This window comes from Triticum aestivum, chromosome 7A (assembly GCF_018294505.1).
Source record: "Triticum aestivum cultivar Chinese Spring chromosome 7A, IWGSC CS RefSeq v2.1, whole genome shotgun sequence".
NCBI classification, from domain to species: Eukaryota; Viridiplantae; Streptophyta; class Magnoliopsida; order Poales; family Poaceae; genus Triticum; species Triticum aestivum.
This window is the reverse complement of record NC_057812.1, coordinates 89,496,644-89,508,675: the sequence shown is the minus strand read 5'-3', so window position 1 is coordinate 89,508,675 and position 12,032 is coordinate 89,496,644. Positions and strand designations below refer to the sequence as shown.

General features: G+C 47.0%; 1 long non-coding RNA gene across 2 annotated transcripts; it reads left to right on the top strand.

Moving 5' to 3' along the window:
* The first annotated feature begins 2,891 nt into the window (after positions 1–2,891).
* Positions 2,892–8,293, top strand: LOC123152530 (uncharacterized). Of its 2 annotated transcripts, none has more exons than XR_006476225.1 (4): positions 2,892–3,158; positions 6,501–6,565; positions 6,813–7,353; positions 7,929–8,293. It is a non-coding gene; the product is annotated as an uncharacterized lncRNA (long non-coding RNA). The 2 variants fall into 2 exon arrangements; XR_006476224.1 differs by having other exon boundaries at positions 2,898–3,143.
* Positions 8,294–12,032: the final 3,739 nt, after the last annotated feature.

Genomic DNA, 12,032 nt, shown 5'->3' with positions numbered 1-12,032 from the left:
GGCACTTCCCCAATACATGGCAGCAGGGTATGGCTTGTAACAAGTGGGGCAAGAGTCCATGTGATGAACAGGCGTCTTGCAAATGAAACAGACTTTCGGAATCAGACACATACCCACAAAGTGTCCTGGGAGCCCGCAGTTGTAACAGATCGCCCCGATGAACTTAGGGTCCACATTGAAGGAGGAATCGTCGCTATTGGCAGTAGCAACTGTCTGCTTACTCTTCTGGCTCTTCTTCTTCTTACTTTTACTAGAATCCGACTGACTGACCTGTGCACTTCCTCTAGCAGATGAAACACTCCCCCCAAACTGAACATGCTGCATCTGAGGGCCGAATTGTTGAGGAAAGACCTGCGGAGGAGGCAAATATTGAAAGGGGAACTGCTGCTGGCTTGCCCACTGTGGCATCTGCTGCGCTTGTGGATTCCAACCTCCTTGGTATCCATACAACTGTCCCCCTGGCATCATAGTTTGGGCTGAGCCTACTGGAAACAAGGGAGGCTTGGCGTAGATCGACATCTGCGGCGGCGGGGCAGCTTGGGGCGCTGGAGGCACCATCGGAGGGGGAGCGGCCCCCTCCTGCCCAGACGGCGAGGGAGTGGGAGGGCGACCATTTCGGCCCCTCCCCGAGCCATATCTTCCTCCCCGATTGTTGCCATCGCGTCCACCCCCGGCCATCTTGACAATTGAGGCGAAAGGGATCTTGCCGGATTTTCTTGCCCAGAAATCTCTGGAGAAGGAGAAATGTTTCGGGGCAATCAGGCGGTCCGAATTTCCAACCGGGTGGCAATCGGCAGCAGAGAAGTCTCCTGAGATGAATTTATCTCTCCGGACCCAGACCAAATTGGATCTGCTCTGGGCTGGACGAACCCTAGGGTGCCCCCGTCCCGGACCCTGAAGCAGATCTGGGGGGGGGAGGCGCCTTTTGAGGAGGCGCAACCACTTTCCTCGCAAAAGTACTGGGGTCGGGGTAGGAGGGGTCCGCCGCGAGCTCGCTGACCAGCAGGGCCCTCCTGGCAGTCGCCCTTCGGCCCATGACCCGCCTCTCCGGTGAACTGAATGGCATCGGTGGCGGCGAAGCTCGGCTGCTCCAGTCTCCAGGGTTGCTACTGCTCGCCAGTGGAGAGCCTGGGGGCGTTCCAGCATGAGCTCCATCTGTGCTCAGACTCGGATCAACAGCGGCGGCCAGGAAGAGATGCCTTGCGGCGGCGATCTGGGAATCACCCCGAGCATGCCCTCCCACCTCAGTGCTCTGCGAGGATATTCGGATTTCGCCTCTGTCCTCGCCCACTTCACGAATCCCTCCGTCTGAGAGTGTGGGAATGGAGGCATCCTCAGTCTCTCCGCCAGCGTGGCCTCGTCGAAGATCCTCTTCGCTAGCAATCTCTGCTCCTCTTCTGCTCGCAGCTGACATGATTCGGCATACCTGCTCGCCGCAGCACGCGTGACTGGATCTCGCGCCGCCGCCACCGCCTGATCTGCCGCCTTCCACTCCTGAACCCGTCAGATCCACGCCGCGGTGGCATCGCGGATCCTTATCGCCCGTTCCGTCCATTCCCGACTCCCCAATGCCATGGCTGCAGCCTGCAGGATTGGTGAGATCAGTCTCGCCATCTCCGCAAACGCCTCCTGTACTTGCGGGGGTAATCGGGTGGGGGAAGGGGAAGGGGGAGAGGGAGCGTCTCCTGTCGCCGGCGCAGGCCTGCGTCGTCGGGGAGGCATGGCGGGAGGGCAGCGCAGCGAGGTCTGCGGGGGGAGCAATGGCGTGCGGGCGTGGAGTCGCCGTGGTTGGGAGCGGGCACGCCGCCGATGCGTAGGTCAGCATGTTGAGAAAGAGTCGAGCGACGGCACGGTGAGCAGGCGGCGGCGCGGTCTCGTTTCCTCCCAAATCCAGGAGTTCCCCCTCGACACGGGTTTTCACCCGGAACCTTGACACGGAAAGGAGCATCATGATTACGTCTTTAGGAAAAGAGCGGTGCCCGCGAGCGTCGCTGTCGTCTGGCGAAAGAACGGCGTTTGGAAGGGGTGAGCTTGACCTCAGCCGTGCAACATACCTAGTATAAAGAAAGCATCTCATCTATTTGAAGGCAGGTTGACATGGCCATCAGGAGGCTCGAGGAGATGATTACTGTTTCTTGAAGCGGCTTAATGAGCTCGATGCCTTCATCACGACGGCAGACTTGCACGACGTGAGCTGAGCTCCAACGAGGCAGTAGGGCTGGTATGCATGGTAATGCAAGGACACGGGAGGTTCAGTGCCTACTCGTCTGTCCGGATGAAAAGTTGCACGCTGGGACTCAGCTCCCGTGGAGTTCTCCTACAATGCCTCCTCCGGCATGGTCATCCTCGAGCTGGAGTCCAAACCTAAGGAAAGTGTTCACAAGACTATTATTTATCTGTAGGACTTCATGACTCTGCATTCTATCTATCTATGCACAGTCATCACGGCATTACTGCGACACCACAAAATCAGTGTTTGTTTCAGTACATCCACTGTTATGAATGTCACTAGAACGTTGGTGGTACATGAGTTTGCTCAGGGTTTGGTGTTTGATACTCGTAAGCTTCATCTGATTTTCGATTCAATTGAAGGGAGGGAGGAGTATACATGCGTCCACATTAAGGATTTGCGAGTTAATTAATTTTGTCGCTGCTAGTTGCATGAACTCTGAACTGAACGAGTGGCCTTCGGTTTACATTTAGCAGTTAGGATTTCTTTAAGGCTGTGTTCGGTTACGCCCAACCCCGCGAGGTTTTGGGTCCAATCCACGCGGGTCTGCAGGGATTAACCCCGCCGGGGAATAAACCCGGCCCACCCAGTTTTCTTTCGTTCGGTTAAGCCCTGTGTGGTATTTCCCCGGCCCAAACCTCCCCAAACCCATGTGGAAAAAATCATCGACCAGCACCCCGTGGAAGGAATCCCCGAGCGAGGCGCTCGTCTCATCTCTCCCGAGCGAGGCGACAGAAGCGGAGGCGGCGGGGACTAGTGGACAGCGGCGGCGCAACCTGCCCGGATGAGGAGGGCGCCCTCCTGCTTCGACGAGCCGCCACGAAGCCCGCCGGAACCCTGGCTCCGATTGTCCCATCTCCCCTGCCACCCCCTTGCCGCGGCCGGAACCCTAGCTCTGGAGTGGTTGCTGTAGGTGAGGAGATCTCTGGTTGGTTCTCGCTCTCCCTCCTCCTCCCCCTCCCATTGTCTTTCTCTCTAGCATTACTGATTCGCCCCCTTCATGAAAACCTAGCCGGATCTTGATCTGTCTTCCAGAATGTGGTCGTCAAGGTCGAGACTTTCTTGGGGTTTCCTAGGAACTACCATCAATTGTTATTTAGATAGGTAGAAACAAGAAAGGAAGGTTAGCCAGATTACCTATTCTGATATGTCGTTGTTAGTAAATTGTATTGGAGTCAGTAGTACAATTTGGTGTCAGTAATTTGTTTGTATATGTCTGTTGTGATTTGTGGGTAGTACTCCAGCCTCAGTGTTAATTTTGTGGTTAGACAGACAGATGACATGTCGAGAGAGAGGGAGAGGATTGTCTCTAGGGTCACCATCTCGATTTGCATTATTGGACTTGTACGCAAAGCCAGTGCACTTTCCTAGACTATCATCAGTTTATTTTATTTTTCTCGACAGAATTAGTATAATCGTTAGTCTATTTCTTGGCCACGTGGGTACATCTAACACAGGTTTTGAAGGGGCGCATGGGGGCTTTGGCTATGGCATCAGGAATCAAGAAGGAGACGATGTCTTAAGCTTTGCTCTAGCCTACAACATGATTGTAGCCAACACCCTCTTTAGAAAGAGAGAATCACATCTGGTGACTTTTAGTAGTGGCCAACACTCTAGCCAGATTGATTTCATCCTCTCGAGAAGGGAACATAGGCGTGCGTGCCTAGACTGTAAGGTGATACCTGGAGAGAGTGTTGTACCCCAGCATAAGCTGGTGGTTGCTGACTTCCGCTTTCGGATTCGTGTCCAGCGGGATAAGCGGGCTAAAGTCGCTAGAACGAAGTGGTGGAAGCTCAAGGGGGAGGTAGCTCAGGCGTTCAAGGAGAGGGTCATTAAGGAGGGCCCTTGGGAGGAAGGAGGGGATGCGGACAATGTGTGGATGAAGATGGCGACTTGCATTCGTAAGGTGGCCTCAGAGGAGTTTGGAGTGTCCAGGGGAAGGAGAAGCGAAGATAAGGATACCTGGTGGTGGAATGATGATGTCCAGAAGGCGATTAAAGAGAAGAAAGATTTCTTTAGACGCCTATACCTGGATAGGAGTGCACACAACATAGAGAAGTACAAGATGGCGAAGAAGGCCGCAAAGCGAGCTGTTGGTGAAGCAAGGGGTCGGGCGTATGAGGACCTCTACCAACGGTTAGGCACGAAGGAAGGCGAAAGGGACATCTATAAGATGGCCAAGATCCGAGAGAGGAAGACGAGGGATATTGGCCAAGTCAAATGCATCAAGGACGGAGCAGGCCAACTCTTGGTGAAGGACGAGGAGATTAAGCATAGATGGCGGGAGTACTTCGACAAGCTGTTCAATGGGGAGAATGAAAGCTCTACCATTGAACTGGACGACTCTTTTGATGAGACCAGCATGCGTTTTGTGCGTCGAATCCAGGAGTCTGAGGTCAAGGAGGCTTTAAAAAGGATGAAGGGAGGCAAGGCGATGGGCCCGGATTGTATCCCCATTGAGGTGTGGAAAGGTCTCGGGGACATAGCGATAGTATGGCTAACCAGGCTTTTCAATCTTATTTTTCGGGCAAACAAGATGCCAGAAGAATGGAGACGGAGTATATTAGTACCAATCTTCAAGAACAAGGGGGATGTTCAGAGTTGTACTAATTACCGTGGAATTAAGCTGATGAGCCATACAATGAAGCTATGGGAGAGAGTCATTGAGCACCGCTTAAGAAGAATGACAAGCGTGACCAAAAACCAGTTTGGTTTCATGCCTGGGAGGTCGACCATGGAAGCCATTTTCTTGGTACGACAGCTTATGGAGAGATATAGGGAGCAAAAGAAGGACTTGCATATGGTGTTCATTGACTTGGAGAAGGCCTATGATAAGATACCGCGGAATGTCATGTGGTGGGCCTTGGAGGAACACAAAGTCCCAGCAAAGTACATTACCCTCATCAAGGACATGTACGATAATGTTGTGACAAGTGTTCGAACAAGTGATGTCGACACTGATGACTTCCCGATTAAGATAGGACTGCATCAGGGGTCAGCTTTGAGCCCTTATCTTTTTGCATTGGTGATGGATGAGGTCACAAGGGATATACAAGGAGATATCCCATGGTGTATGCTCTTTGCGGATGATGTGGTGCTAGTTGACGATAGTCGGGTGGGGGTAAATAGGAAGTTAGAGTTATGGAGACAAACCTTGGAATCGAAAGGGTTTAGGCTTAGTAGGACTAAAACCGAGTACATGATGTGCGGTTTTAGTACTACTAGGTGTGAGGAGGAGGAGGTTAGCCTTGATGGTCAGGTGGTACCTCGGAAGGACACCTTTCGGTATTTGGGGTCAATGCTGCAGGAGGATGGGGGTATTGATGAAGATGTGAACCATCGGATCAAAGCCGGATGGATGAAGTGGCGCCAAGCTTCTGGCATTCTCTGTGACAAGAGAGTGCCACAAAAGCTAAAAGGCAAGTTCTACAGGACGGCGGTTCGACCCGCAATGTTGTATGGCGCTGAGTGTTGGCCGACTAAAAGGCGACATGTTCAACAGTTAGGTGTGGCGGAGATGCGTATGTTGAGATGGATGTGTGGCCACACGAGGAAGGATCGAGTCCGGAATGATGATATACGAGATAGAGTTGGGGTAGCACCAATTGAAGAGAAGCTTGTCCAACATCGTCTGAGATGGTTTGGGCATATCCAGCGCAGGCCTCCAGAAGCTCCAGTGCATAGCGGATGGCTAAAGCGTGCGGAGAATGTCAAGAGAGGGCGGGGTAGACCGAATTTGACATGGGAGGAGTCAGTTAAGAGAGACCTGAAGGATTGGGGTATCACCAAAGAGCTAGCTATGGACAGGGGTGCATGGAAGCTTGCTATCCATGTGCCAGAGCCATGAGTTGGTTGCGAGATCTTATGGGTTTCACCTCTAGCCTACCCCAACTTGCTTGGGACTAAAGGCTTTGTTGTTGTTGTTGTTGTTAGTCTATTTCTTGGTATAAAGAAGGACTAACTAATCCGAAGGAACAAAAATGCATGTTGTTTTTGCTGCTTGCTGCTGATAGTACAGTATGATGTTCGTCCCAAAATATAGTATATGAACCTAATCTCTGTTAGCAGCAGAGCACATACTTCTAAATTGTTTTGATGTCTGAACATAAGATACTTTTGGTATGATCATTGGTATATTAAATAAATTGTTCTCTTCATGGTGTGATCATCATCTATTCTTGATTCTTGTTCTTGATTATCTAAATACACATAGTGCAGTCTGTACATAACGAAAATATAGCTAAATCTGCATTTTGTCTTCATTTTCTAGAGGCTAGCTTCGTCGCCTCACAGCTGTGGCAAGACCCTGAATTGGGCAGCATCGTGAAGGACAAGGTAGATTAATTCTCTTGTTTTAATCTTCTCCTTATTCATATTACTGTAGATTATTATTTCTTGGTCAATAGATCTGTGCTACAAACTGTTCTTTTTTGGTAAGCTGAGAGCTATGTTAATAGCTGACATTACTAGACATTGTAGTTGTTGAAGAATTTGAGCTCATTCATATACTCATGTCATTGTTTTATGTTTGTTTACTCTTTTAGTTTGAAATCTTATATTTGATTGTCACTTTAACATGTAGGCCAAACTGCTGAAGGGACATATAACTTCACCTCTATCGAGTCATCACATTGCTCAACCCAACCACATCTCGAGAATCTTGGAGGAGCTGGCAAGAATCAAGGAGAAACATCAGTTGATGGTGAGAATCTTGGAGGAGAAAGGGTGCAGATTGATGAAGATGTTGAGGAGGTGTACGTGCAAGAAAACATTGATGTGGAGCCCCAACAAACTCAACCAAATTTGGCTACTGCACCCTCAAGAAATGGAGAAGAGAAAGAATCAAAGAGATGGAGGGGAGCGAATGGTGATGTGGCTGCAATGATGGAGAAGTACTTGGAAATAAGGGCGAAGCAGGTGGAGGATGAGAGGAATAAGCCAAGGGTTGTGGATGAGTACTCTATCAAAAACTGCATCGATCTGCTGAAAACAATGGACATCACACCTGAGGAAGAGGTCAAGACTTTCCGAGTCTTCAAGATCCCCGAGAACCGAGAGATTTTCATGAGTGCCAAACCAGAGACTACTCTTATGTGGCTGAGAGATGAAAAGGAATAAGTCAGGTACTCAAATTCTGCTTCTATTTAATATGCCCGTTGCTAGCATGTAGTTTTGATGTACAACCTTGGTTTTCATGGTACCCCTACTGGGACTCGCATGTTCATCTAGCTCACATGAACCTGCCTTGTTCATCTAGTAACCTGAAGCTGATGGTTCAACTAGCTCACATCAAAAGGTCCATTTCTTATTCTGGTTGTTGATGATAATAAAACAAAGTTCTATAACTACTGCAACTTGTTAACTATTCTTCCTTTTAACTATGGTTGTTGATGCCTCTCATCGTGCCGATGCTGTTTGATAACTAAGCAAAGATTTTAATTTTCTGTGCCTGGATCAATGCATGTGTTTTAAGTTTTTACCATATAGTTGTGATCTGTTTGGTGCATATGGATACGATGTTGCTGTCCATTTGATCTTTTTTTTTTGCTAGCTGGTCAACATATATCTTGTCAGTATTTCTTTGCTCACTTGATTTTTGATTGCCAAAAGTAAGACATCTCATTTATTTCTTTGTTCATGTATTCCGCTCTCATATTAGTCCTTTGATATGGACTAACTGCCTTTATTGCCAATGCAGTGCATCAGTCACTACAGAAGCGACATCGGCAAGATAAATTATGTAACATCTGTATTATGTCTTGCATGATTTTGCAGAGATGCTAAACCATACTCTGAAAGTGACCGATTCCAGTTTGGGACAACTGAGAATTTTTAGAATTATTTTGCTGTCTATTTGAGATAAATTATGTAACATCTGTATTATATCTTCACCGATTTTACTGTTTATTTGAGATAAATAAATTATGTAACATCCGTATATCTTGTACAGTTTCTTCTCTTATGTTCTGTCATATTTTTGTACTGCAAAAAAACGTGTAGGTTGTGTGGTCTTTTAATTCTATGGAACAGTGTTGTCTTTGTGTATGGATTACCAGGGGAGCAACCGAACAGGTTATGCACACAGGGATTTCATATGGATGGGGAATGGTGGGGGTTGGGTGACAAGGCGGGGATCATCAAATCCCTGGGAGGTTAGAAACCACACGTGGATTCTACCATGAGGCAACCGAACAAAGCCTAAGGGAGGGGGGAAATGCCCCTGGCCTCTAGATCAGCTGATGCACTCAACCTACTTTTATTGCAAATTAAGTTTGAAAGTCCGAACATCTCACGAGAGAGCACAAAAAGGGAACAATGCTAGAAACAACCAACACATCAAGCTTCAGTAATCTTATTACTAGACCATCATGCATACTCGCTCAATATAATTCACGTGATGTCATCTTCTCTCAGCTTTATACAGAGTCCATAGAAGTAGGTGGAAAACACATAGATTCAGCACTTAGGATGCCACTTGACATTTTAAAGTACAACACTCCTAAATCTTCCTAGATGCCTCCAACACCTAGTTGTGACCCAGTTCCAACTCCAATCAATTTTGAGAAATCTTACATTTGGGAAGAACTCGCCTATATGATAGTCTTATCACTGAGAAACAAAACTCACCCAAATAGATCTAGAGTCGGGGTCACCACAAACAAGACATCGATGCTTATAAAACCTAAAAAAAGAAAGGAGAGGCAATCAAACCAGATCCTAAACTATGAGACCAAATGAAATGCTTAACCAACCCACACGGCCACACCACAATAGCATCATATAGAATATCAAATTAGCTATGGGCTAGACTAAATCTCGAGCTATCATGATGTTTAGAAGTTATATGGTGATGGTACTGGTGGGAGAGGGAGCACCGTGTGCATGTGTGTGTTGCAAATGAAGATGGACACATGCGCCTTTTAAAGGCCGGGGCCAATGGGAACTAAATCCTCGTGGCAGTATCAGTTGGTGGGTATTTAATTTTACTTGCCCTGTTGTGTCATGTGTGCATAACGCAGTAGTATGTCTATGTGCATAATACTACAAAGTTAGTATAAAGTCGAGTCATCTATTTTGAAATGGAGGGAGTATTTATCTGCGACCCTGCCATTATTGAGGGCACCATTGCATTGGGTTGGAGGCTTACTCACTTTGTCCTTTTAATTCTGTGCGTATAATGAGAAGCATAGTAGGAAGGCTCACAGTGTACCAATGGATTCCCATGTCTAGAGGGGCTTTTCTTCTATACAGAGAATGGGGATATGACACACGAACACGTCACGTGTACCCTCGACGCCGGGGGTGATGCACCGCAGCTCATGTCAAAGGAGACCCGACCAACAACGCGATACGCAAGACAGTCGACGGACGCTTTTGCAGACCCGAAAACCCCACACCCCCCGGAGGGACCCCGTCAGGGAGTGCAGCGGCTATGGGCTGCCCTAGGTCGATTCGCTCGCCCCTAGAGCCTCGGGATTCGCAGCTCTCAAACACGAAGAACAGCGAAGAACGAGATAGAAAAACGGTGGAGAGATAAAACATAGATGAAAAAATAGTATATTGATTTGTTCGATTGTGTGTTATTCAATCGGCCGTCACCCCCAACATATATAAGAGGTGGCTGGACTTCCCGTACAAGTAAAGGATTCATCTAGGCTTTTCTTACAAGAAAAATTACACCAATTCACGTCCTAGAGTCCTAATTCTATTCCAACTCGGATTCAGTCTGAATCTGGCCCAAACTCTGTCTTCCTTCTTGCGCGGGCCGCCGGGCTTGCATATGATCTTCGATCGAGACGGCCCAAATATCAAACTTGTGCGCCTCGACGATACGAACAACTCTCATGTTGATCATTTTTTCAAATAAGGCCATCTTGAATACTTTTCGAGGTCATCTTTATCTTCCGGTCGGACTCGGTTTTGCAGTAGACTGGATTATCCGAGTCTCGTAGTGAATTTGTAGGCTATATATTATCTCTGATGATGATGACTCCAAAATCAAAATTTACTGTCTTGATGATACGCACAACTTCTGTATTGGACACTTCTTCATCCAAGGTCATTTTGATAAACTTTCGAGCACATGTTCAATTTCACTCGGACTTGAGCTCATCCACTCGGATATTAGATACTTTCACTCGGATCGTCCGATTGGACTTTTTCATTCGGAAGACAATCTTTCACTCGGATGACTATATTTCCACTCGGATGACTATATTTCCACTCGGAAGGCACTATCTTATTCACTCGGATGACTATATTTCCACTCGGAAGGCACTATCTTATTCAATCGGCAAGTTTTCGTCCCGATGGTAATCTTTTCACTCGGAATATTTTCACCTGGATGACAATTTCACTCGGATGATGATATTTTCACTTGGATGACTACATTTTCACTTGGATAATAATAAGTTCACCCAGTCAGCAAACTTTCACTCGACTGTAAAATTTCACTCGACCGTAAACTTTCACTCGACCGTAAACTTTCACTCGGATGGTAAACTTTTCACTCGGATTTCCGACTGAAAACATAGCCCGATCTTGATTTGTCTCTCCAGGCCTCATATGATCTCGGATTGAGACGAATTATATATGAAAATCGATCGGCTCGACGAGACGAAACTTTTCCATGTTGAAGGTTTTTCGATTCAGGGCCGTATTGATGGCCGAATTACTCGTGCAACCTATCAGACAAGTGTTTGGCACCTCGCGCCATATTTCCGTTGAGGTTCAGTCTGCAGTATATTGCCTCTAACTTTTGCATATGAACTCGGATTGAGATGATTTATATATCAAAATCGATTGCCTCGACAAGACGAAGACAATTCCTTAAGAGTGCTCCTTCATCCGAGGTTATCTTGAAGATGTGATTGGCCAAAAACCACTCGGAACATTGAACTATGCCACTCGGAGTATAGTTTCGGTCCGTAAGATAAAGTCGAATGAATATAACCGAAACATCAAAGTGGTTCCACTCGGTGACGTGAATATTTTTATGCTGAAAACTCATTCACTTGAGACCATCTTCATTGCAATCTGTATCTTGCCAAAATCAGGTGTCAACACATGCCCCCCTGTTTTTCGGCAAAGCTTGCACGCCGAAAAATAATATGCATAGTGTTTGTTCTAAGGACGATATCAACACTCCATCGGCCATTTATTTTTCTCAGGGCGATAATTATGTATCGGCCATGTTTGTGCTAAGGGCGATAATCGTATATCGGCCATTGCCCACTTAGGCTTCCTGCCACACACTCGGGTGGTACTTCTTCAAATATTTGCCATTGAGAGCTCGAGGTAACAATGCCCCTTGTATTGATTCCACCAAATATGAATTTCCGGGAACAACTCTTGTAATTCTAAAAGGACCTTCCCAACTTGGAGACCACTTCCCGAATTTTCTATCTCTTGAACCAATCGGCAGAATCACTTTCCAAACGAGATCACCAACTTGAAAATTCTTCAACTTGACTTTCTTACTGTAAGCCCTTGCCACCCTCAACTTATCTCTCTGTATGGCATTCAAAGCAGCCAAACGTTTATCAGCAACCTCATCAATGTTGTCCATTATCAAGTTATAGAAGTCTATTGCCGATAAATCATTTTGTTTGGCTATTCTCAAAGCATTCAAATTTACTTCCACCGGTAAAACAGCCTCCTGACCATATACTAGCTCATATGGAGTCACTTTCGTAGCACCATGCCTTGAGATTCTATGTGCCCATAATGCCTCAGACAACAAGTCATGCCATCTCCTTGGATTATCCTCAATCTTCTTCTTGATGAGCTTGATTAAAATTTT